This window comes from Hyla sarda, unplaced genomic scaffold (genome assembly GCF_029499605.1).
Source record: "Hyla sarda isolate aHylSar1 unplaced genomic scaffold, aHylSar1.hap1 scaffold_1761, whole genome shotgun sequence".
Classification (NCBI taxonomy): domain Eukaryota; kingdom Metazoa; phylum Chordata; class Amphibia; order Anura; family Hylidae; genus Hyla; species Hyla sarda.
Genome location: NW_026608405.1, coordinates 45,067 through 70,540, shown reverse-complemented (window position 1 = coordinate 70,540; position 25,474 = coordinate 45,067). Strand labels below are relative to the sequence as shown.

Sequence of the window (25,474 nt, the reverse complement as noted above, 5' to 3'; positions counted from 1 at the left end):
CACTCCTCACTATACATTATATACATCAGTTATTATAGAGAATATTATATATATATAGTACAGTGTATACACTCCTCACTATACATTATATACATCAGTTATTATAGAGAATATATATATATATATATATAGTACAGTGTATACACTCCTCACTATACATTATATACATCAGTTATTATAGAGAATATTATATATATATATATATAGTACAGTGTATACACTCCTCACTATACATTATATACATCAGTTATTATAGAGAATATTAATATATATATATATAGTACAGTGTATACACTCCTCACTATACATTATATACATCAGTTATTATAGAGAATATATATATATATATATATAGTACAGTGTATACACTCCTCACTATACATTATATACATCAGTTATTATAGAGAATATTATATATATATATATAGTACAGTGTATACACTCCTCACTATACATTATATACATCAGTTATTATAGAGAATATATATATATATATATAGTACAGTGTATACACTCCTCACTATACATTATATACATCAGTTATTATAGAGAATATTATATATATATATAGTACAGTGTATACACTCCTCACTATACATTATATACATCAGTTATTATAGAGAATATTATATATATATATAGTACAGTGTATACACTCCTCACTATACATTATATACATCAGTTATTATAGAGAATATTATATATATATATAGTACAGTGTATACACTCCTCACTATACATTATATACATCAGTTATTATAGAGAATTATATATATATATATATATATATATAGTACAGTGTATACACTCCTCACTATACATTATATACATCAGTTATTATAGAGATTATATTATATATATATATAGTACAGTGTATACACTCCTCACTATACATTATATACATCAGTTATTATAGAGAATATTATATATATATATAGTACAGTGTATACACTCCTCACTATACATTATATACATCAGTTATTATAGAGAATATTATATATATATATAGTACAGTGTATACACTCCTCACTATACATTATATACATCAGTTATTATAGAGATTATTATATATATATATAGTACAGTGTATACACTCCTCACTATACATTATATACATCAGTTATTATAGAGATTTATATATATATATATATAATATATATAGTACAGTGTATACACTCCTCACTATACATTATATACATCAGTTATTATAGAGAATATTATATATATATATAGTACAGTGTATACACTCCTCACTATACATTATATACATCAGTTATTATAGAGAATATATATATATATATATAGTACAGTGTATACACTCCTCACTATACATTATATACATCAGTTATTATAGAGAATATATATATATATATAGTACAGTGTATACACTCCTCACTATACATATATACATCAGTTATTATAGAGAATATATATATATATATAGTACAGTGTATACACTCCTCACTATACATTATATACATCAGTTATTATAGAGAATATTATATATATATATAGTACAGTGTATACACTCCTCACTATACATTATATACATCAGTTATTATAGAGATTATATATATATATATAGTACAGTGTATACACTCCTCACTATACATTATATACATCAGTTATTATAGAGAATATTATATATATATATATATAGTACAGTGTATACACTCCTCACTATACATTATATACATCAGTTATTATAGAGAATATTATATATATATATATAGTACAGTGTATACACTCCTCACTATACATTATATACATCAGTTATTATAGAGAATATTATATATATATATATATAGTACAGTGTATACACTCCTCACTATACATTATATACATCAGTTATTATAGAGAATATATATATATATAGTACAGTGTATACACTCCTCACTATACATTATATACATCAGTTATTATAGAGAATATTATATATATATATATATATAGTACAGTGTATACACTCCTCACTATACATTATATACATCAGTTATTATAGAGAATATTATATATATATATAGTAGTACAGTGTATACACTCCTCACTATACATTATATACATCAGTTATTATAGAGAATATTATATATATATATAGTAGTGTATACACTCCTCACTATACATTATATACATCAGTTATTATAGAGAAATTTTATATATATATATATAGTACAGTGTATACACTCCTCACTATACATTATATACATCAGTTATTATAGAGAATATTATATATATATATATATATAGTACAGTGTATACACTCCTCACTATACATTATATACATCAGTTATTATAGAGAATATATATATATATAGTACAGTGTATACACTCCTCACTATACATTATATACATCAGTTATTATAGAGAATATATATATATATATATAGTACAGTGTATACAACTCCTCACTATACATTATATACAGTTATTATAGAGATTATATATATATATATAGTACAGTGTATACACTCCTCACTATACATTATATACATCAGTTATTATAGAGAATTATTATATATATATATATATATATTATATATATATATATAGTACAGTGTATACACTCCTCACTATACATTATATACATCAGTTATTATAGAGATATATATATATATATATATATATATAGTACAGTGTATACACTCCTCACTATACATTATATACATCAGTTATTATAGAGAATATTATATATATATATATAGTACAGTGTATACACTCCTCACTATACATTATATACATCAGTTATTATAGAGAATATTATATATATATATATATATATATATATAGTACAGTGTATACACTCCTCACTATACATTATATACATCAGTTATTATAGAGATTATTATATATATATATATATATATATATAGTACAGTGTATACACTCCTCACTATACATTATATACATCAGTTATTATAGAGAATATTATATATATATATATATAGTACAGTGTATACACTCCTCACTATACATTATATACATCAGTTATTATAGAGATTATATATATATAGTACAGTGTATACACTCCTCACTATACATTATATACATCAGTTATTATAGAGAATATTATATATATATATATAGTACAGTGTATACACTCCTCACTATACAGTATATACATCAGTTATTATAGAGAATATTATATATATATATATAGTACAGTGTATACACTCCTCACTATACATTATATACATCAGTTATTATAGAGAATATTATATATATATATATAGTACAGTGTATACACTCCTCACTATACATTATATACATCAGTTATTATAGAGAATATTATATATATATAGTACAGTGTATACACTCCTCACTATACATTATATACATCAGTTATTATAGAGAATATTATATATATATAGTACAGTGTATACACTCCTCACTATACATTATATACATCAGTTATTATAGAGAATATTATATATATATATATAGTACAGTGTATACACTCCTCACTATACAGTATATACATCAGTTATTATAGAGAATATTATATATATATATATAGTACAGTGTATACACTCCTCACTATACATTATATACATCAGTTATTATAGAGAATATTATATATATATATAGTACAGTGTATACACTCCTCACTATACAGTATATACATCAGTTATTATAGAGAATATTATATATATATATATAGTACAGTGTATACACTCCTCACTATACATTATATACATCAGATATTATAGAGAATATTATATATATATATAGTACAGTGTATACACTCCTCACTATACATTATATACATCAGTTATTATAGAGAATATTATATATATATATATAGTACAGTGTATACACTCCTCACTATACATTATATACATCAGATATTATAGAGAATATTATATATATATATATATAGTACAGTGTATACACTCCTCACTATACATTATATACATCAGTTATTATAGAGAATATTATATATATATATATATATAGTACAGTGTATACACTCCTCACTATACATTATATACATCAATTATAGAGAATATTATATATATATAGTACAGTGTATACACTCCTCACTATACATTATATACATCAGTTATTATAGAGATTATATATATATATATATATATATATATAGTACAGTGTATACACTCCTCACTATACATTATATACATCAGTTATTATAGAGATTATATATATATATAGTACAGTGTATACACTCCTCACTATACATTATATACATCAGTTATTATAGAGATTATATATATAGTACAGTGTATACACTCCTCACTATACATTATATACATCAGTTATTATAGAATATTATATATATATAGTACAGTGTATACACTCCTCACTATACATTATATACATCAGTTATTATAGAGATTATATATATATAGTACAGTGTATACACTCCTCACTATACATTATATACATCAGTTATTATAGAGAATATTATATATATATAGTACAGTGTATACACTCCTCACTATACAATTATATACATCAGTTATTATAGAGAATATTATATATATAGTACAGTGTATACACTCCTCACTATACATTATATACATCAGTTATTATAGAGATTATATATATATAGTACAGTGTATACACTCCTCACTATACATTATATACATCAGTTATTATAGAGAATATTATATATATATATATATAGTACAGTGTATACACTCCTCACTATACATTATATACATCAGTTATTATAGAGAATATTATATATATATAGTACAGTGTATACACTCCTCACTATACATTATATACATCAGTTATTATAGAGATTATATATATATAGTACAGTGTATACACTCCTCACTATACATTATATACATCAGTTATTATAGAGAATATTATATATATATAGTACAGTGTATACACTCCTCACTATACATTATATACATCAGTTATTATAGAGAATATTATATATATATATAGTACAGTGTATACACTCCTCACTATACATTATATACATCAGTTATTATAGAGAATATTATATATATATAGTACAGTGTATACACTCCTCACTATACATTATATACATCAGTTATTATAGAGAATATTATATATATATAGTACAGTGTATACACTCCTCACTATACATTATACACATCAGTTATTATAGAGAATATTATATATATATATATAGTACAGTGTATACACTCCTCACTATACATTATACACATCAGTTATTATAGAGAATATTATATATATAGTACAGTGTATACACTCCTCACTATACATTATATACATCAGTTATTATAGAGAATATTATATATATATATATATATATATATATATATATATATATATATATATAGTACAGTGTATACACTCCTCACTATACATTATATACATCAGTTATTATAGAGAATATTATATATATATATATAGTACAGTGTATACACTCCTCACTATACATTATATACATCAGTTATTATAGAGAATATTATATATATATATAGTACAGTGTATACACTCCTCACTATACATTATATACATCAGTTATTATAGAGAATATTATATATATATAATATATATATATATATATATATAGTACAGTGTATACACTCCTCACTATACATTATATACATCAGTTATTATAGAGAATATTATATATATATATAGTACAGTGTATACACTCCTCACTATACATTATATACATCAGTTATTATAGAGAATATTATATATATATAGTACAGTGTATACACTCCTCACTATACATTATATACATCAGTTATTATAGAGAATATTATATATATATAGTACAGTGTATACACTCCTCACTATACATTATATACATCAGTTATTATAGAGAATATTATATATATATAGTACAGTGTATACACTCCTCACTATACATTATATACATCAGTTATTATAGAGAATATTATATATATATATATAGTACAGTGTATACACTCCTCACTATACATTATATACATCAGTTATTATAGAGAATATTATATATATATATAGTACAGTGTATACACTCCTCACTATACATTATATACATCAGTTATTATAGAGAATATTATATATATATATATATATAGTACAGTGTATACACTCCTCACTATACATTATATACATCAGTTATTATAGAGATTATTATATATATATATAGTACAGTGTATACACTCCTCACTATACCTTATATACATCAGTTATTATAGAGAATATATATATATATAGTACAGTGTATACACTCCTCACTATACATTATATACATCAGTTATTATAGAGAATATTATATATATATATAGTACAGTGTATACACTCCTCACTATACATTATATACATCAGTTATTATAGAGAATATTATATATATATAGTACAGTGTATACACTCCTCACTATACATTATATACATCAGTTATTATAGAGAATATTATATATTTCCTCATCGTCCCTACAGCAGCACAGAAGGGATTACCTTAGTTTCCCAAGCTCATCTCAGGACCGTCACCTAGAATAATACTAATAAATTATTTAGTTAATTGCTGGGTTGGGCCAGCGGCCCTATAAAGGTACCCAACTACCAGATCACCCTGTGTTTTTTTTTAGTCCTCCTCACCTTAGGATCGTCGTCGTTTGAGGATCGGCCTTGCGGGGTCTTGGCTGCTTCAAATTCTGCCATTGCGGGGTCTCTGGCTCGTATATTGCCTTTGTGGCACAGCTGCCGGTGCGGGGTCTCTGGCCTTCACATTGCCATTGCGGGGTCTCTGGCTAATACGTCGGCCATTGCGGGGTCTCTGGCCTCTTCAGGTAACCAGTCGGGGTCCTGGTAAGTACCGGTTTATCACCGGAAGACCTGTTATTTTAAAAAAATTAGCGCTGGGACAGGAGCGCTCATAAATGTACATACCGGCGCTAAGGTCTGGCTGTGTTCTACGCGCTGACTTATGCAGTCAGTAGGGATGTGCGATGTGCGCTGGCTATGTGCGCTGACTTGTATGTCAGCGATGTGTGCGCGCATCGCTGATTCTGTAAGCTGGTTGTCCCGTCAGCTTCTCGGCGATTGTATGTTGTCGGCAATATGTATGTACGCTGCCTGTGTGCAGTGTTCTGCTAATACTTACAGCTCCGTGGACAGGTAGCTTAGGCGCGCGGCCTCCAGCTGTTGTTTTCTACCTGGAGGTGGCGCGCGTCTGACGTCAGTTGCTGGACCGCTCGCTGCGGGGGGCCGGCGGGAGTAGCTATATCAGACCGGGAATCTGGCGGCTTCAGTCTCTCTGAGCTGGGCAGCCGGGTTCTAGGTCTGATAAGGTATTGTGGCCCCTTTCCTCCTGGTTTTTTATGGTACTAATATCCATACTGAATAAAGCCTATTTTTTCTATCAGATGTCGTCCGAGGCTAGTTCCAGGAAGAAAAAATCTAAGTCTAAGCATAGACTGTGCATCTCTTGTGAGCAACCGCTGTCGGATGACTACCCTTATAATGAGTGTGATCCTTGTGCAGAGAGGAATAGGAGATCTCCAGTTGTGGAGAGAGTGAAAAGATGTTTAAGTTGTCTGCAGACACTTACTGATGATGACCCCGCTGATTTATGCAGATCTTGTGCTCCTCCAGATACCGCTTCTAGTCTAGCAGAAGAGGCTAAGACTTTCTTCTCCTGGTTCCGAAATAAGTTTTCGGATGATAAGCCGTCCGCACAAAAATTGAAGAAGGGTACAAAGAAGCGCAAGGCCGTTTCTTCATCTTCTGAATCATCTGAGCCAGTGCAGCCAGTTAAAAAACGAAAAAGGGTAATGATTCAGTCCGACTCCTCGGATTCAGAGTCTTTATCTTCTCCCTCCTCATCCTCAGCGGATTCTTCTGATAAAAAGAAGAAGAAGCGCCACAGAAAGAAGTCTTCTTCTTCTTCTTCCTCAGACTCTTCTTCTTCTGAGTCATCTTCAGATTCTGAGGTCATCACTGAGGATTTTTATCTTTTCAAAAAAGATACAGCGGACGGATTAATAAAGAAGGTCAAACGCTGCGTTGAATCTGTGAGTCATGAGCGCACTAAACAGGACAAAGGTAGTTTATTCTACTTTCCAAAAAAGAAGTCCAGAAGTCTCCCTGGTCATCATGTCCTGAAGAGCATCATGGAAAAAGAATGGGGTAGACCAGACAAGCGTTTGGATCTCGGTTCCAGATTCAAATCAATGTACCGCTTAGACCCATCAGTATCTGCTTCTTGGGATCAACCCGCTACTGTGGATCAAGCTGTGGCGAAGCTGTCGAAAAAATCATTCTTTCCAGCAGATGAATCTACCTTGCTCCGAGATGGCATGGATAGGAAGGCGGACACCTTCCTCAAGAGGTCACACTTAAATCTGGCTCTACTGGCCAAAGCTGCTCTGTCATCTGTTCCTGTATCTAGGGCCTTGAGACTCTGGCTCGGACAGCTTTCTCAAGACATCAAATCGGGAGTTTCAAGAAAGAAGTTGACTCGTCATCTTGCTTCCATGAAGTCAGCAGCCGACTATGTCTGTGATTTTTCGGTTGATGTCTTGAAGGTAGCAGCAAAAAATATGGCGGTAGGCAACTCCACACGTAGAGCCATCTGGCTGAAGCCCTGGACTGGAGACGCTTCTTCAAAGGGTAATTTTTGTTCCCTTCCATTTGAGCCTGGAAAATTGATTGGAAAAAAGCTGTATAAGGTCCTCAAACAAAATAAGAAGGATAAAGAGCTTTCCCTTCCACAATCCTTTCGGAAACCCTTCAGAAGTGGGCGTAGCCAGAGGTTCAGAGGTGGTGGCCGTAGACGTCAATTTCAAGAAAGAGACAAAAAATTCCAGTCGAGATACCAGGATAAGGGGAAGAAAAAGCAATCGGGTCCCTCAAATCCTAAGGCCGAGTTCTGACGCCAGCTGTATAGATCCGGTGGGAGCAAGATTATTAAAATTCTTTCCACAATGGCAGAAAGTCACATCGGATCCATGGGTCCTCCGCATAATCCAAAGAGGATATTCACTGGAGTTTCTTCATCAGCCAAGGGACAGATTCCTCATCAATCAAGATCAGGATTGCAGGGTTCTGGCTCTACTGTCAGAATTTATCCTCAAGGGAGCTCTGGAACCTGTACCTCAAGAGGAAAAGTTTCAGGGAGTATACTCCCACGTGTTTCCCGTCCCCAAACCCGATCGCAAATGGCGTCTCATTATAGATCTTCGGTATCTGAACAAACACCTTGTAAAAACAAGATTCAAGATGGACAATATAAAATCTCTTTACAGTATTGTAAGGCCCGAAGAGGTAATGGTTTGCCTGGACTTGAAAGATGCGTACCTTCATGTGCCCATCCAAGAGGCCGACAGAAGATATTTAAGAATTGCGGTCCGGGGGAAGAAGCAGGTGCTCCACTATCAGTTCAGGGCGCTGCCCTTTGGCCTATCCCCCGCACCGAGGATTTTTACAAAGTTGGTGATTGTCCTGGTGGCTGCGCTCCGTCTACAAGAAATAAGGATCATCCCTTATCTAGACGACTGGCTAATCATAGCCAGCAGCCCAGCAGTCTTGAGAAGCCACTTACGGATTTGTCTACAGCTGTTGCAAGAAGTAGGTTTCTTGGTGAACTTCGAGAAGTCCAAACTGACTCCTTCCTCCCGTATGCAATTTCTAGGTCTGATTGTGGATCTTCAGGAAATGAAGATTTTTTTGCCCAGGACCAAGGTCCTGTCCATAGGAATCAAGATCCGGAAATTGTGTCATACGCCAAGGATAGCCATCAGGGAAGCCATGAGTGTGCTGGGGATGCTAACGGCCACCATAGAGGCCGTGCCTTGGGCAAAGGCCCATTTCAGAGAATTCCAGCACGAGATCCTGACCGCCTGGAACAAGAATCTGTCATCTCTAAATCACTTCATTTCCATACCCCTGAAGATTCGGAAAAATCTCCTGTGGTGGACCATCCGCTCAAATCTAGAGCAGGGGAAGAGTTTTCTCAGTGTTTGGCATGTGACCATTACCACCGATGCGTCTGCCTCAGGATGGGGTGCCCATCTGAAGGAGAACTGGGTCCAGGGTTCCTGGTCTTCAACAATGATGTCGAAGTCTTCCAACTTTCGAGAGCTGATGGCGATTCACCTGGCCCTGCAGCACTTCGAACCCTTGCTCTTCAAGAAATCTGTTCTGGTGCAAACCGACAACGCCACCGCGGCCTACTACTTAAACAAACAGGGAGGCACCCGGTGCCTATCATTACAGAATCTGTGTGCGCGAATCATGGCATGGGCAGAACCGATTCTTCTAGATCTCAGAGCCATCCACATCAGAGGGGTGTTGAATGTTCAAGCGGATTTCCTGAGTCGCGAAATTTTGCTTCCCACGGAATGGTCTCTCAATGTGAAGTATTTCAAGCCACTAATACGGAGATGGGGTTGCCCGGAGATAGACCTAATGGCAACCAGGGAGAACCGGAAACTGGAGAAGTTTGGATCCCTGAATGTGCAAGATCATCCAGAAGTCCTAGACGCCTTCTCAGTTCCGTGGAACAGGAAGTTTGTATATCTCTTCCCTCCACTACCTATTCTTCCAAGAGTACTGAGCAAAATATTGAGAGAACAACCCACGGTCATACTGATAACACCATTCTGGCCGCGGAGGCCTTGGTTTCCAATCATTCTTCAGCTGGCGAAGGGGAACTTCTACAAGTTTCCAGAGGCACCGGATCTGTTGATCCAGAAGGGGTTCCTCCATCCTCAACCGGGCAGATTGCATTTAGCAGCCTGGTATCTGAGAGGGAAAAATTGATTAACATGGGGTTCTCCAATGAAGTGGTGAATACACTTTTGTCTTCAAGAAGACCATCTACTAACTTTGTCTATTCCAGGATATGGAAGAAATTCGTGAGCTGGTTAGCTCTCTCGGGTCTTCAGTTCTCGGTAAAGGCAGTACTTCAGTTTCTTCAAGAAGGCTATGACAAGGGGCTGAAGGCCAATACACTTAGAGTACACATGACTGCTATCAATGCTATGTCAGAGGGAATACTTGCTAACCATCCTCTAATCACGAGATTTTTCAGGGCCTTGAAGAGATTGAGACCGTGTGTGCGTCCGCCTGTGGCCTCTTGGGACTTGACTCTTGTACTTAATACTCTGACTTCCTCACCGTTTGAGCCCATTGATGTGATTGAGCTTAAATGGCTATCCATGAAGCTCCTCTTCCTTATCGCTATTACTTCAGCAAAAAGAGTTGGAGAGCTTCAAGCTCTATCTTCCAGAGAGCCATTTCTCAAGATTCTGCCGGAAGGAGTGAAACTGAGAACGGTTCCTTCATTTCTGCCGAAAGTTTCCTCTACCACAAATATCAACAAGGAAACGTTCCTTCCTGTATTTTATCCGGATCCTGTATCGGAAGAACAAGAGAGATTCCATCGCTTGGATGTCAAGCGTTCTCTAATCTGCTACCTCAGTAGAGTTCAGCAGATACGGAAGGAAGAAAACCTCTTTATTCTGCCAGCAGGGGCCAGAAAGCCTCCAAGGATACTCTAGCCAGATGGATACGGATGACCATCGTTGAAGCCTATCAAAAGGAAGGAAAGGAGCCGCCTTATCCTTTAAAGGCTCACTCTACTCGGGCTACTTCCACATCTTGGGCGGAGAGAGAACAGGTCTCATTGGTGGAAATATGCAACGCCGCTTCTTGGTCCTCTTCTTCTACATTCGCCAGGCATTACAGACTGGATTTTCAGACCTTGAACCCAGCCTTCAGTACCGGAGTGTTGTCGGCTGTATCCAGGAATTAATCCCCCCCTTTGTGTTCTATGTTAGATCCCTTCTGTGCTGCTGTAGGGACGATGAGGAAAGTGGGTATTTTACTTACCGTAATTCTACTTTCCTCGAGTCCCGAAGGCAGCACAATACCCACCCAATAAAATTATGTTTTTTGCATTGAATCGGTCTATTTTATTACACAGGGTGATCTGGTAGTTGGGTACCTTTATAGGGCCGCTGGCCCAACCCAGCAATTAACTAAATAATTTATTAGTATTATTCTAGGTGACGGTCCTGAGATGAGCTTGGGAAACTAAGGTAATCCCTTCTGTGCTGCCTTCGGGACTCGAGGAAAGTAGAATTACGGTAAGTAAAATACCCACTATATATAGTACAGTGTATACACTCCTCACTATACATTATATACATCAGTTATTATAGAGAATATATATATATATATATATATATATAGTACAGTGTATACACTCCTCACTATACATTATATACATCAGTTATTATAGAGAATATTATATATATATATATATAGTACAGTGTATACACTCCTCACTATACATTATATACATCAGTTATTATAGAGAATATTATATATATATATATATATATAGTACAGTGTATACACTCCTCACTATACATTATATACATCAGTTATTATAGAGAATATTATATATATAGTACAGTGTATACACTCCTCACTATACATTATATACATCAGTTATTATAGAGAATATTATATATATATATAGTACAGTGTATACACTCCTCACTATACATTATATACATCAGTTATTATAGAGAATATTATATATATATATAGTACAGTGTATACACTCCTCACTATACATTATATACATCAGTTATTATAGAGAATATTATATATATATATATAGTACAGTGTATACACTCCTCACTATACATTATATACATCAGTTATTATAGAGATTATATATATATATAGTACAGTGTATACACTCCTCACTATACATTATATACATCAGTTATTATAGAGAATATTATATATATATAGTACAGTGTATACACTCCTCACTATACATTATATACATCAGTTATTATAGAGAATATTATATATATATATATATAGTACAGTGTATACACTCCTCACTATACATTATATACATCAGTTATTATAGAGAATATTATATATATATATATATAGTACAGTGTATACACTCCTCACTATACATTATATACATCAGTTATTATAGAGAATATTATATATATATATATATAGTACAGTGTATACACTCCTCACTATACATTATATACATCAGTTATTATAGAGAATATTATATATATATATATAGTACAGTGTATACACTCCTCACTATACATTATATACATCAGTTATTATAGAGAATATTATATATATATAGTACAGTGTATACACTCCTCACTATACATTATATACATCAGTTATTATAGAGAATATTATATATATATAGTACAGTGTATACACTCCTCACTATACATTATACACATCAGTTATTATAGAGAATATTATATATATATATATATAGTACAGTGTATACACTCCTCACTATACATTATATACATCAGTTATTATAGAGAATATTATATATATATATAGTACAGTGTATACACTCCTCACTATACATTATATACATCAGTTATTATAGAGAATATTATATATATATATATATATAGTACAGTGTATACACTCCTCACTATACATTATATACATCAGTTATTATAGAGAATATATATATATATATAGTACAGTGTATACACTCCTCACTATACATTATATACATCAGTTATTATAGAGAATATTATATATATATATAGTACAGTGTATACACTCCTCACTATACATTATATACATCAGTTATTATAGAGAATATTATATATATAGTACAGTGTATACACTCCTCACTATACATTATATACATCAGTTATTATAGAGAATATTATATATATATATAGTACAGTGTATACACTCCTCACTATACATTATATACATCAGTTATTATAGAGATTATATATATATATATATATATATATAGTACAGTGTATACACTCCTCACTATACATTATATACATCAGTTATTATAGAGAATATTATATATATATAGTACAGTGTATACACTCCTCACTATACATTATATACATCAGTTATTATAGAGAATATTATATATATATAGTACAGTGTATACACTCCTCACTATACATTATATACATCAGTTATTATAGAGAATATTATATATATATAGTACAGTGTATACACTCCTCATTATACATTATATACATCAGTTATTATAGAGATTATATATATATATATATATATATATAGTACAGTGTATACACTCCTCACTATACATTATATACATCAGTTATTATAGAGAATATTATATATATATAGTACAGTGTATACACTCCTCACTATACATTATATACATCAGTTATTATAGAGAATATTATATATATATAGTACAGTGTATACACTCCTCATTATACATTATATACATCAGTTATTATAGAGAATATTATATATATATAGTACAGTGTATACACTCCTCACTATACATTATATACATCAGTTATTATAGAGAATATTATATATATATATATAGTACAGTGTATACACTCCTCACTATACATTATATACATCAGTTATTATAGAGAATATTATATATATATATATATATAGTACAGTGTATACACTCCTCACTATACATTATATACATCAGTTATTATAGAGATTATATATATATAGTACAGTGTATACACCCCTCACTATACATTATATACATCAGTTATTATAGAGAATATTATATATATATATAGTATAGTGTATACACTCCTCACTATACATTATATACATCAGTTATTATAGAGAATATTATATATATATAGTACAGTGTATACACTCCTCACTATACATTATATACATCAGTTATTATAGAGAATATTATATATATATATATAGTACAGTGTATACACTCCTCACTATACATTATATACATCAGTTATTATAGAGAATATTATATATATATATAGTACAGTGTATACACTCCTCACTATACATTATATACATCAGTTATTATAGAGAATATATATATATATATAGTACAGTGTATACACTCCTCACTATACATTATATACATCAGTTATTATAGAGAATATTATATATATATATATATAGTACAGTGTATACACTCCTCACTATACATTATATACATCAGTTATTATAGAGAATATTATATATATATAGTACAGTGTATACACTCCTCACTATACATTATATACATCAGTTATTATAGAGAATATTATATATATATATAGTACAGTGTATACATTATATTCCTCGGTTATTATACATTATATACATCAGTTATTATAGAGAATATTATATATATATATAGTACAGTGTATACACTCCTCACTATACATTATATACATCAGTTATTATAGAGAATATTATATATATATATGTATATATATATAGTACAGTGTATACACTCCTCACTATACATTATATACATCAGTTATTATAGAGAATATTATATATATATATAGTACAGTGTATACACTCCTCACTATACATTATATACATCAGTTATTATAGAGAATATTATATATATATATATAGTACAGTGTATACACTCCTCACTATACATTATATACATCAGTTATTATAGAGAATATTATATATATATATAGTACAGTGTATACATTATATTCCTCGGTTATTATACATTATATTGATTATTTAGGTTATTACAGGATTTTGTTACCTTTTTCTTGTCTTTTGTCCTGTAGAGAAGCGATAACTGATGATAGATCGGGAAGTGCAGGACCTGTGATGACGTTACAATCATGTGACAGTACATGTGGGGGCGGTACCAGATAATATGCAGGACCTGTGATGACGTTACAATCATGTGACAGTACATGTGGGGGCGGTACCAGATAATATGCAGGACCTGTGATGACGTTTCAATCATGTGACCAGGACATGTGGGGGCGGAGCATTGCCGTAGAATGAGATTTGCCTCTATCACATCCTATTGGCTCATTCTTTGGCAATGCAGCAGAGCTGGATATTATGCGGTTGTAGGACCTGTGAGGGTGGTCATGTGATAAATGTGGGCGGGGCTCAGTTGAGCGCTGTAGAATCAGGGTACAGGACCTGTGAGGAGGATCACCTGACCGCAGCAACAGATCTAATCGTTTATTAGTGGTGAGTGAGGTAAATATTATTATATATGTGATCCCTGTATGATATATATAATAAGTGAGGATGTGTATGTGATATATGATGTGATCCCTGTATGATATATATAATAAGTGAGGATGTGTATGTGATATATGATGTGATCCCTGTATGATATATATAATAAGTGAGGATGTGTATATGATATATGATGTGATCCCTGTATGATATATATATAATAAGTGAGGATGTGTATGTGATATATGATGTGATCCCTGTATAATATATATATAATAAGTGAGGATGTGTATGTGATATATGATGTGATCCCTGTATGATATATATATAAGTGAGGATGTGTATGTGATATATGATGTGATCCCTGTATGATATATATATAAGTGAGGATATGTATGTGATATATGATGTGATCCCTGTATGATATATATATAAGTGAGGATATGTATGTGATATATGATGTGACCCCTGTATGATATATATAATAAGTGAGGATGTGTATGTGATATATGATGTGATCCCTGTATGATATATATATAATAAGTGAGGATGTGTATGTGATATATGATGTGATCCCTGTATAATATATATATAATAAGTGAGGATGTGTATGTGATATATGATGTGATCCCTGTATGATATATATATAAGTGAGGATGTGTATGTGATATATGATGTGATCCCTGTATGATATATATATAATAAGTGAGGATGTGTATGTGATATATGATGTGATCCCTGTATGATATATATAATAAGTGAGGATGTGTATGTGATATATGATGTGATCCCTGTATGATATATATATAAGTGACGATGTGTATGTGATATATGATGTGATCCCTGTATGATATATATATAATAAGTGAGGATGTGTATGTGATATATGATGTGATCCCTGTATGATATATATATATAATAAGTGAGGATGTGTATGTGATATATGATGTGATCCCTGTATGATATATATATAATAAGTGAGGATGTGTATGTGATATATGATGTGATCCCTGTATGATATATATAATAAGTGAGGATGTGTATGTGATATATGATGTGATCCCTGTATAATATATATATATAATAAGTGAGGATGTGTATGTGATATATGATGTGATCCCTGTATGATATATATATATATAATAAGTGAGGATGTGTATGTGATATATGATGTGATCCCTGTATAATATATATATATAATAAGTGAGGATGTGTATGTGATATATGATGTGATCCCTGTATGATATATATATAATAAGTGAGGATGTGTATGTGATATATGATGTGATCCCTGTATTATATATAATAAGTGAGGATGTGTATGTGATCCCTGTATGATATATATATATAATAAGTGAGGATGTGTATGTGATATATGATGTGATCCCTGTATGATATATATAATAAGTGAGGATGTGTATGTGATATATGATGTGATCCCTGTATGATATATATATAATAAGTGAGGATGTGTATGTGATATATGATGTGATCCCTGTATGATATATATATAATAAGTGAGGATGTGTATGTGATATATGATGTGATCCCTGTATGATATATATAATAAGTGAGGATGTGTATGTGATATATGATGTGATCCCTGTATGATATATATATGTGAGGATGTGTATGTGATATATGATGTGATCCCTGTATGATATATATATATATAATAAGTGAGGATGTGTATGTGATATATGATGTGATCCCTGTATGATATATATATAATAAGTGAGGATGTGTATGTGATATATGATGTGATCCCTGTATGATATATATAATAATTGAGGATGTGTATGTGATATATGATGTGATCCCTGTATGATATCTATAATAAGTGAGGATGTGTATGTGATATATGATGTGATCCCTGTATGATATATATATAATAAGTGAGGATGTGTATGTGATATATGATGTGATCCCTGTATGATATATATATAATAAGTGAGGATGTGTATGTGATATATGATGTGATCCCTGTATGATATATATATAAGTGAGGATGTGTATGTGATATATGATGTGATCCCTGTATGATATATATAATAAGTGAGGATGTGTATGTGATATATGATGTGATCCCTGTATGATATATATATAATAAGTGAGGATGTGTATGTGATATATGATGTGATCCCTGTATGATATATATATATATATAATAAGTGAGGATGTGTATGTGATATATGATGTGATCCCTGTATGATATATATAATAAGTGAGGATGTGTATGTGATATATGATGTGATCCCTGTATGATATATATAATAAGTGAGGATGTGTATGTGATATATGATGTGATCCCTGTATGATATATATATAATAAGTGAGGATGTGTATGTGATATATGATGTGATCCCTGTATGATATATATAATAAGTGAGGATGTGTATGTGATATATGATGTGATCCCTGTATGATATATATATAATAAGTGAGGATGTGTATGTGATATATGATGTGATCCCTGTATGATATATATAATAAGTGAGGATGTGTATGTGACATATGATGTGATCCCTGTATGATATATATAATAAGTGAGGATGTGTATGTGACATATGATGTGATCCCTGTATGATATATATGTAATAAGTGAGAATGTGTATGTGATATATGATATGATCCCTGTATGATATATATAATAAGTGAGGATGTGTATGTGATATATGATGTGATCCCTGTATGAGATATATATAATAAGTGAGGATGTGTATGTGATATATGATGTGATCCCTGTATGATATATATAAGTGAGGATGTGTATGTGATATATGATGTGATCCCTGTATGATATATATAATAAGTGAGGATGTGTATGTGATATATGATGTGATCCCTGTATGATATATATATAATAAGTGAGGATGTGTATGTGATATATGATGTGATCCCTGTATGATATATATATAATAAGTGAGGATGTGTATGTGATATATGATGTGATCCCTGTATGATATATATATAATAAGTGAGGATGTGTATGTGATATATGATGTGATCCCTGTATGATATATATATAATAAGTGAGGATGTGTATGTGATATATGATGTGATCCCTGTATGATATATATAATAAGTGAGGATGTGTATGTGATATATGATGTGATCCCTGTATGATATATATAATAAGTGAGGATGTGTATGTGACATATGATGTGATCCCTGTATGATATATATATATAAGTGAGGATGTGTATGTGATATATGATGTGATCCCTGTATGATATATATAATAAGTGAGGATGTGTATGTGATATATGATGTGATCCCTGTATGATATATATATATATATATATATATAAGTGAGGATGTGTATGTGATATATGATGTGATCCCTGTATGATATATATATAATAAGTGAGGATGTGTATGTGATATATGATGTGATCCCTGTATGATATATATAAGTGAGGATGTGTATGTGATATATGATGTGATCCCTGTATGATATATATATAATAAGTGAGGATGTGTATGTGATATATGATGTGATCCCTGTATGATATATATATAATAAGTGAGGATGTGTATGTGATGTATGATGTGATCCCTGTATGATATAGATAATAAGTGAGGATGTGTATGTGATATATGATGTGATCCCTGTATGATATAGATAATAAGTGAGGATGTGTATGTGATATATGATGTGATCCCTGTATGATATATATAATAAGTGAGGATGTGTATGTGATATATGATGTGATCCCTGTATGATATATATAATAAGTGAGGATGTGTATGTGATATATGATGTGATCCCTGTATGATATATATATATAATAAGTGAGGATGTGTATGTGATATATGATGTGATCCCTGTATGATATATATATAATAAGTGAGGATGTGTATGTGATATATGATGTGATCCCTGTATGATATATATAAGTGAGGATGTGTATGTGATATATGATGTGATCCCTGTATGATATATATAATAAGTGAGGATGTGTATGTGATATATGATGTGATCCCTGTATGATATATATATAAGTGAGGATGTGTATGTGATATATGATGTGATCCCTGTATAATATATATAATAAGTGAGGATGTGTATGTGATATATCATGTGATCCCTGTATGATATATATATAATAAGTGAGGATGTGTATGTGATATATGATGTGATCCCTGTATGATATATATAATAAGTGAGGATGTGTATGTGATATATGATGTGATCCCTGTATGATATATATATAATAAGTGAGGATGTGTATGTGATATATGATGTGATCCCTGTATGATATATATAATAAGTGAGGATGTGTATGTGATATATGTTGTGATCCCTGTATGATATATATATACAATAAGTGAGGATGTGTATGTGATATATGATGTGATCCCTGTATGATATATATATAATAAGTGAGGATGTGTATGTGATATATGATGTGATCCCTGTATGATATATATAAGTGAGGATGTGTATGTGATATATGATGTGATCCCTGTATGATATATATAAGTGAGGATGTGTATGTGATATATGATGTGATCCCTGTATGATATATATAATAAGTGAGGATGTGTATGTGATATATGATGTGATCCCTGTATGATATATATATAATAAGTGAGGATGTGTATGTGATATATGATGTGATCCCTGTATGATATATATAAGTGAGGATGTGTATGTGATATATGATGTGATCCCTGTATGATATATATAAGAAGTGAGGATGTGTATGTGATATATGATGTGACCCCTGTATGATATATATAAGAAGTGAGGATGTGTATGTGATATATGATGTGACCCCTGTATGATATATATATAAGTGAGGATGTGTATGTGATATATGATGTGATCCCTGTATGATATATATATATATAATAAGTGAGGATGTGTATGTGATATATGATGTGATCCCTGTATGATATATATATAATAAGTGAGGATGTGTATGTGATATATGATGTGATCCCTGTATGATATATATATAATAAGTGAGGATGTGTATGTGATATATGATGTGACCCCTGTATGATATATATAATAAGTGAGGATGTGTATGTGATATATGATGTGATCCCTGTATGATATATATAATAAGTGAGGATGTGTATGTGATATATGATGTGATCCCTGTATGATATATATAATAAGTGAGGATGTGTATGTGATATATGATGTGATCCCTGTATGATATATATATAATAAGTGAGGATGTGTATGTGATATATGATGTGATCCCTGTATGATATATATATATAATAAGTGAGGATGTGTATGTGATATATGATGTGATCCCTGTATGATATATATATAATAAGTGAGGATGTGTATGTGATATATGATGTGATCCCTGTATGATATATATATATATATAATAAGTGAGGATGTGTATGTGATATATGATGTGATCCCTGTATGATATATATAATAAGTGAGGATGTGTATGTGATATATGATGTGATCCCTGTATGATATATATATAATAAGTGAGGATGTGTATGTGATATATGATGTGATCCCTGTATGATATATATATAATAAGTGAGGATGTGTATGTGATATATGATGTGATCCCTGTATGATATATATATATAATAAGTAAGGATGTGTATGTGATATATGATGTGATCCCTGTATGATATATATATATATAAGTGAGGATGTGTATGTGATATATGATGTGATCCCTGTATGATATATATATATAATAAGTAAGGATGTGTATGTGATATATGATGTGATCCCTGTATGATATATATATGTGAGGATGTGTATGTGATATATGATGTGATCCCTGTATGATATATATATAATAAGTGAGGATGTGTATGTGATATATGATGTGATCCCTGTATGATATATATATAATAAGTGAGGATGTGTATGTGATATAAGATGTGATCCCTGTATGATATATATAATAAGTGAGGATGTGTATGTGATATATGATGTGATCCCTGTATGATATATATATAATAAGTGAGGATGTGTATGTGATATATGATGTGATCCCTGTATGATATATATAATAAGTGAGGATGTGTATGTGATATATGATGTGACCCCTGTATGATATCTATAATAAGTGAGGATCTGTATGTGATATATGATGTGATCCCTGTATGATATATATATAATAAGTGAGGATGTGTATGTGATATATGATGTGACCCCTGTATGATATATATATAATAAGTGAGGATGTGTATGTGATATATGATGTGATCCCTGTATGATATATATATGTGAGGATGTGTATGTGATATATGATGTGACCCCTGTATGATATATATATAAGTGAGGATGTGTATGTGATATATGATGTGATCCCTGTATGATATATATATAATAAGTGAGGATGTGTATGTGATATATGATGTGATCCCTGTATGATATATATATAAGTGAGGATGTGTATGTGATATATGATGTGATCCCTGTATGATATATATAAGTGAGGATGTGTATGTGATATATGATGTGATCCCTGTATGATATATATAATAAGTGAGGATGTGTATGTGATATATGATGTGACCCCTGTATGATATATATAATAAGTGAGGATGTGTAAGTGATATATGATGTGATCCCTGTATGATATATATATATATAATAAGTGAGGATGTGTATGTGATATATGATGTGATCCCTGTATGATATATATATATAATAAGTGAGGATGTGTATGTGATATATGATGTGATCCCTGTATGATATATATATATAAGTGAGGATGTGTATGTGATATATGATGTGACCCCTGTATGATATATATATAAGTGAGGATGTGTATGTGATATATGATGTGATCCCTGTATGATATATATAATAAGTGAGGATGTGTATGTGATATATGATGTGATCCCTGTATGATATATAATAAGTAAGGATGTGTATGTGATATATGATGTGATCCCTGTATGATATATATAATAAGTGAGGATGTGTATGTGATATATGATGTGATCCCTGTATGATATATATAATAAGTGAGGATGTGTATGTGATATATGATGTGACCCCTGTATGATATATATAATAAGTGAGGATGTGTAAGTGATATATGATGTGATCCCTGTATGATATATATATATATAATAAGTGAGGATGTGTATGTGATATATGATGTGACCCCTGTATGATATATATAATAAGTGAGGATGTGTAAGTGATATATGATGTGATCCCTGTATGATATATATATATATAATAAGTGAGGATGTGTATGTGATATATGATGTGATCCCTGTATGATATATAATAAGTAAGGATGTGTATGTGATATATGATGTGATCCCTGTATGATATATATAATAAGTGAGGATGTGTATGTGATATATGATGTGATCCCTGTATGATATATATAATAAGTGAGGATGTGTATGTGATATATGATGTGATCCCTGTATGATATATATAATAAGTGAGGATGTGTATGTGATATATGATGTGACCCCTGTATGATATATATATATAATAAGTGAGGATGTGTATGTGATATATGATGTGATCCCTGTATGATATATATATAATAAGTGAGGATGTGTATGTGATATATGATGTGACCCCTGTATGATATATATATATAATAAGTGAGGATGTGTATGTGATATATGATGTGATCCCTGTATGATATATATAAGTGAGGATGTGTATGTGATATATGATGTGATCTCTGTATGATATATATAATAAGTGAGGATGTGTATGTGATATATGATGTGATTCCTGTATGATATATATATAATAAGTGAGGATGTGTATGTGATATATGATGTGATCCCTGTATAATATATATATAATAATAATAGATGATGTGTATGTGATATATGATGTGATCCCTGTATGATATATATAATAAGTGAGGATGTGTATGTGATATATGATGTGATCCTTGTATGATATTTATATCTATATAAGTGAGGATGTGTATGTGATATATGATGTGATCCCTGTATGATATATATATATATAATAAGTGAGGATGTGTATGTGATATATGATGTGATCCCTGTATGATATATATAATAAGTGAGGATGTGTATGTGATATATGATGTGATCCCTGTATGATATATATATAATAAGTGAGGATGTGTATGTGATATATGATGTGATCCCTGTATGATATATATAATAAGTGAGGATGTGTATGTGATATATGATGTGATCCCTGCATGATATATATATATAATAAGTGAGGATGTGTATGTGATATATGATGTGACCCCTGTATGATATATATAATAAGTGAGGATGTGTATGTGATATATGATGTGATCCCTGTATGATATATATAATAAGTGAGGATGTGTATGTGATATATGATGTGATCCCTGCATGATATATATATAATAAGTGAGGATGTGTATGTGATATATGATGTGATCCCTGTATGATATATATATAATAAGTGAGGATGTATATGTGATATATGATGTGATCCCTGTATAATATATATATAATAAGTGAGGATGTGTATGTGATATATGATGTGATCCCTGTATGATATATATAATAAGTGAGGATGTGTATGTGATATATGATGTGATCCCTGTATGATATATATATAATAAGTGAGGATGTGTATGTGATATATGATGTGATCCCTGTATGATATATATATATATATAATAAGTGAGGATGTGTATGTGATATATGATGTGATCCCTGTATGATATATATATAATAAGTGAGGATGTGTATGTGATATATGATGTGATCCCTGTATGATATATATAATAAGTGAGGATGTGTATGTGATATATGATGTGATCCCTGTATGATATATATAATAAGTGAGGATGTGTATGTGATATATGATGTGATCCCTGTATGATATATATAATAAGTGAGGATGTGTATGTGATATATGATGTGATCCCTGTATGATATATATATAAGTGAGGATGTGTATGTGATATATGATGTGATCCCTGTATGATATATAATAAGTAAGGATGTGTATGTGATATATGATGTGATCCCTGTATGATATATATAATAAGTGAGGATGTGTATGTGATATATGATGTGATCCCTGTATGATATATATATAATAAGTGAGGATGTGTATGTGATATATGATGTGATCCCTGTATGATATATATATAATAAGTGAGGATGTGTATGTGATATATGATGTGATCCCTGTATGATATATATAATAAGTGAGGATGTGTATGTGATATATGATATGATCCCTGTATGATATATAATAAGTGAGGATGTGTATGTGATATATGATGTGATCCCTGTATGATATATATAAGTGAGGATGTGTATGTGATATATGATGTGACCCCTGTATGATATATATAATAAGTGAGGATGTGTATGTGATATATGATGTGATCCCTGTATGATATATATATAATAAGTGAGGATGTGTATGTGATATATGATGTGATCCCTGTATGATATATATAATAAGTGAGGATGTGTATGTGATATATGATGTGATCCCTGTATGATATATATATAATAAGTGAGGATGTGTATGTGATATATGATGTGATCCCTGTATGATATATATATAATAAGTGAGGATGTGTATGTGACATATGATGTGATCCCT

General features: G+C 31.0%; 1 protein-coding gene across 7 annotated transcripts in view; it reads left to right on the top strand.

Moving 5' to 3' along the window:
* Nucleotides 1-15,842: 15,842 nt before the first annotated feature.
* LOC130313389 (zinc finger protein 260-like) overlaps nt 15,843-25,474 on the top strand; it is a 45,129-nt gene continuing 35,497 nt past the window's right edge. For 2 of the 7 annotated variants that reach the window (XM_056552653.1, XM_056552648.1), the window contains exon 1: nt 15,865-15,924. The gene's annotated coding sequence lies outside the window, so the exon portion shown is untranslated. Of the gene's footprint in view, nt 15,934-25,474 lie in introns of all 7 variants that reach the window. The other 5 variants (XM_056552655.1, XM_056552654.1, XM_056552652.1 and 2 more) reach the window with 5 other exon arrangements.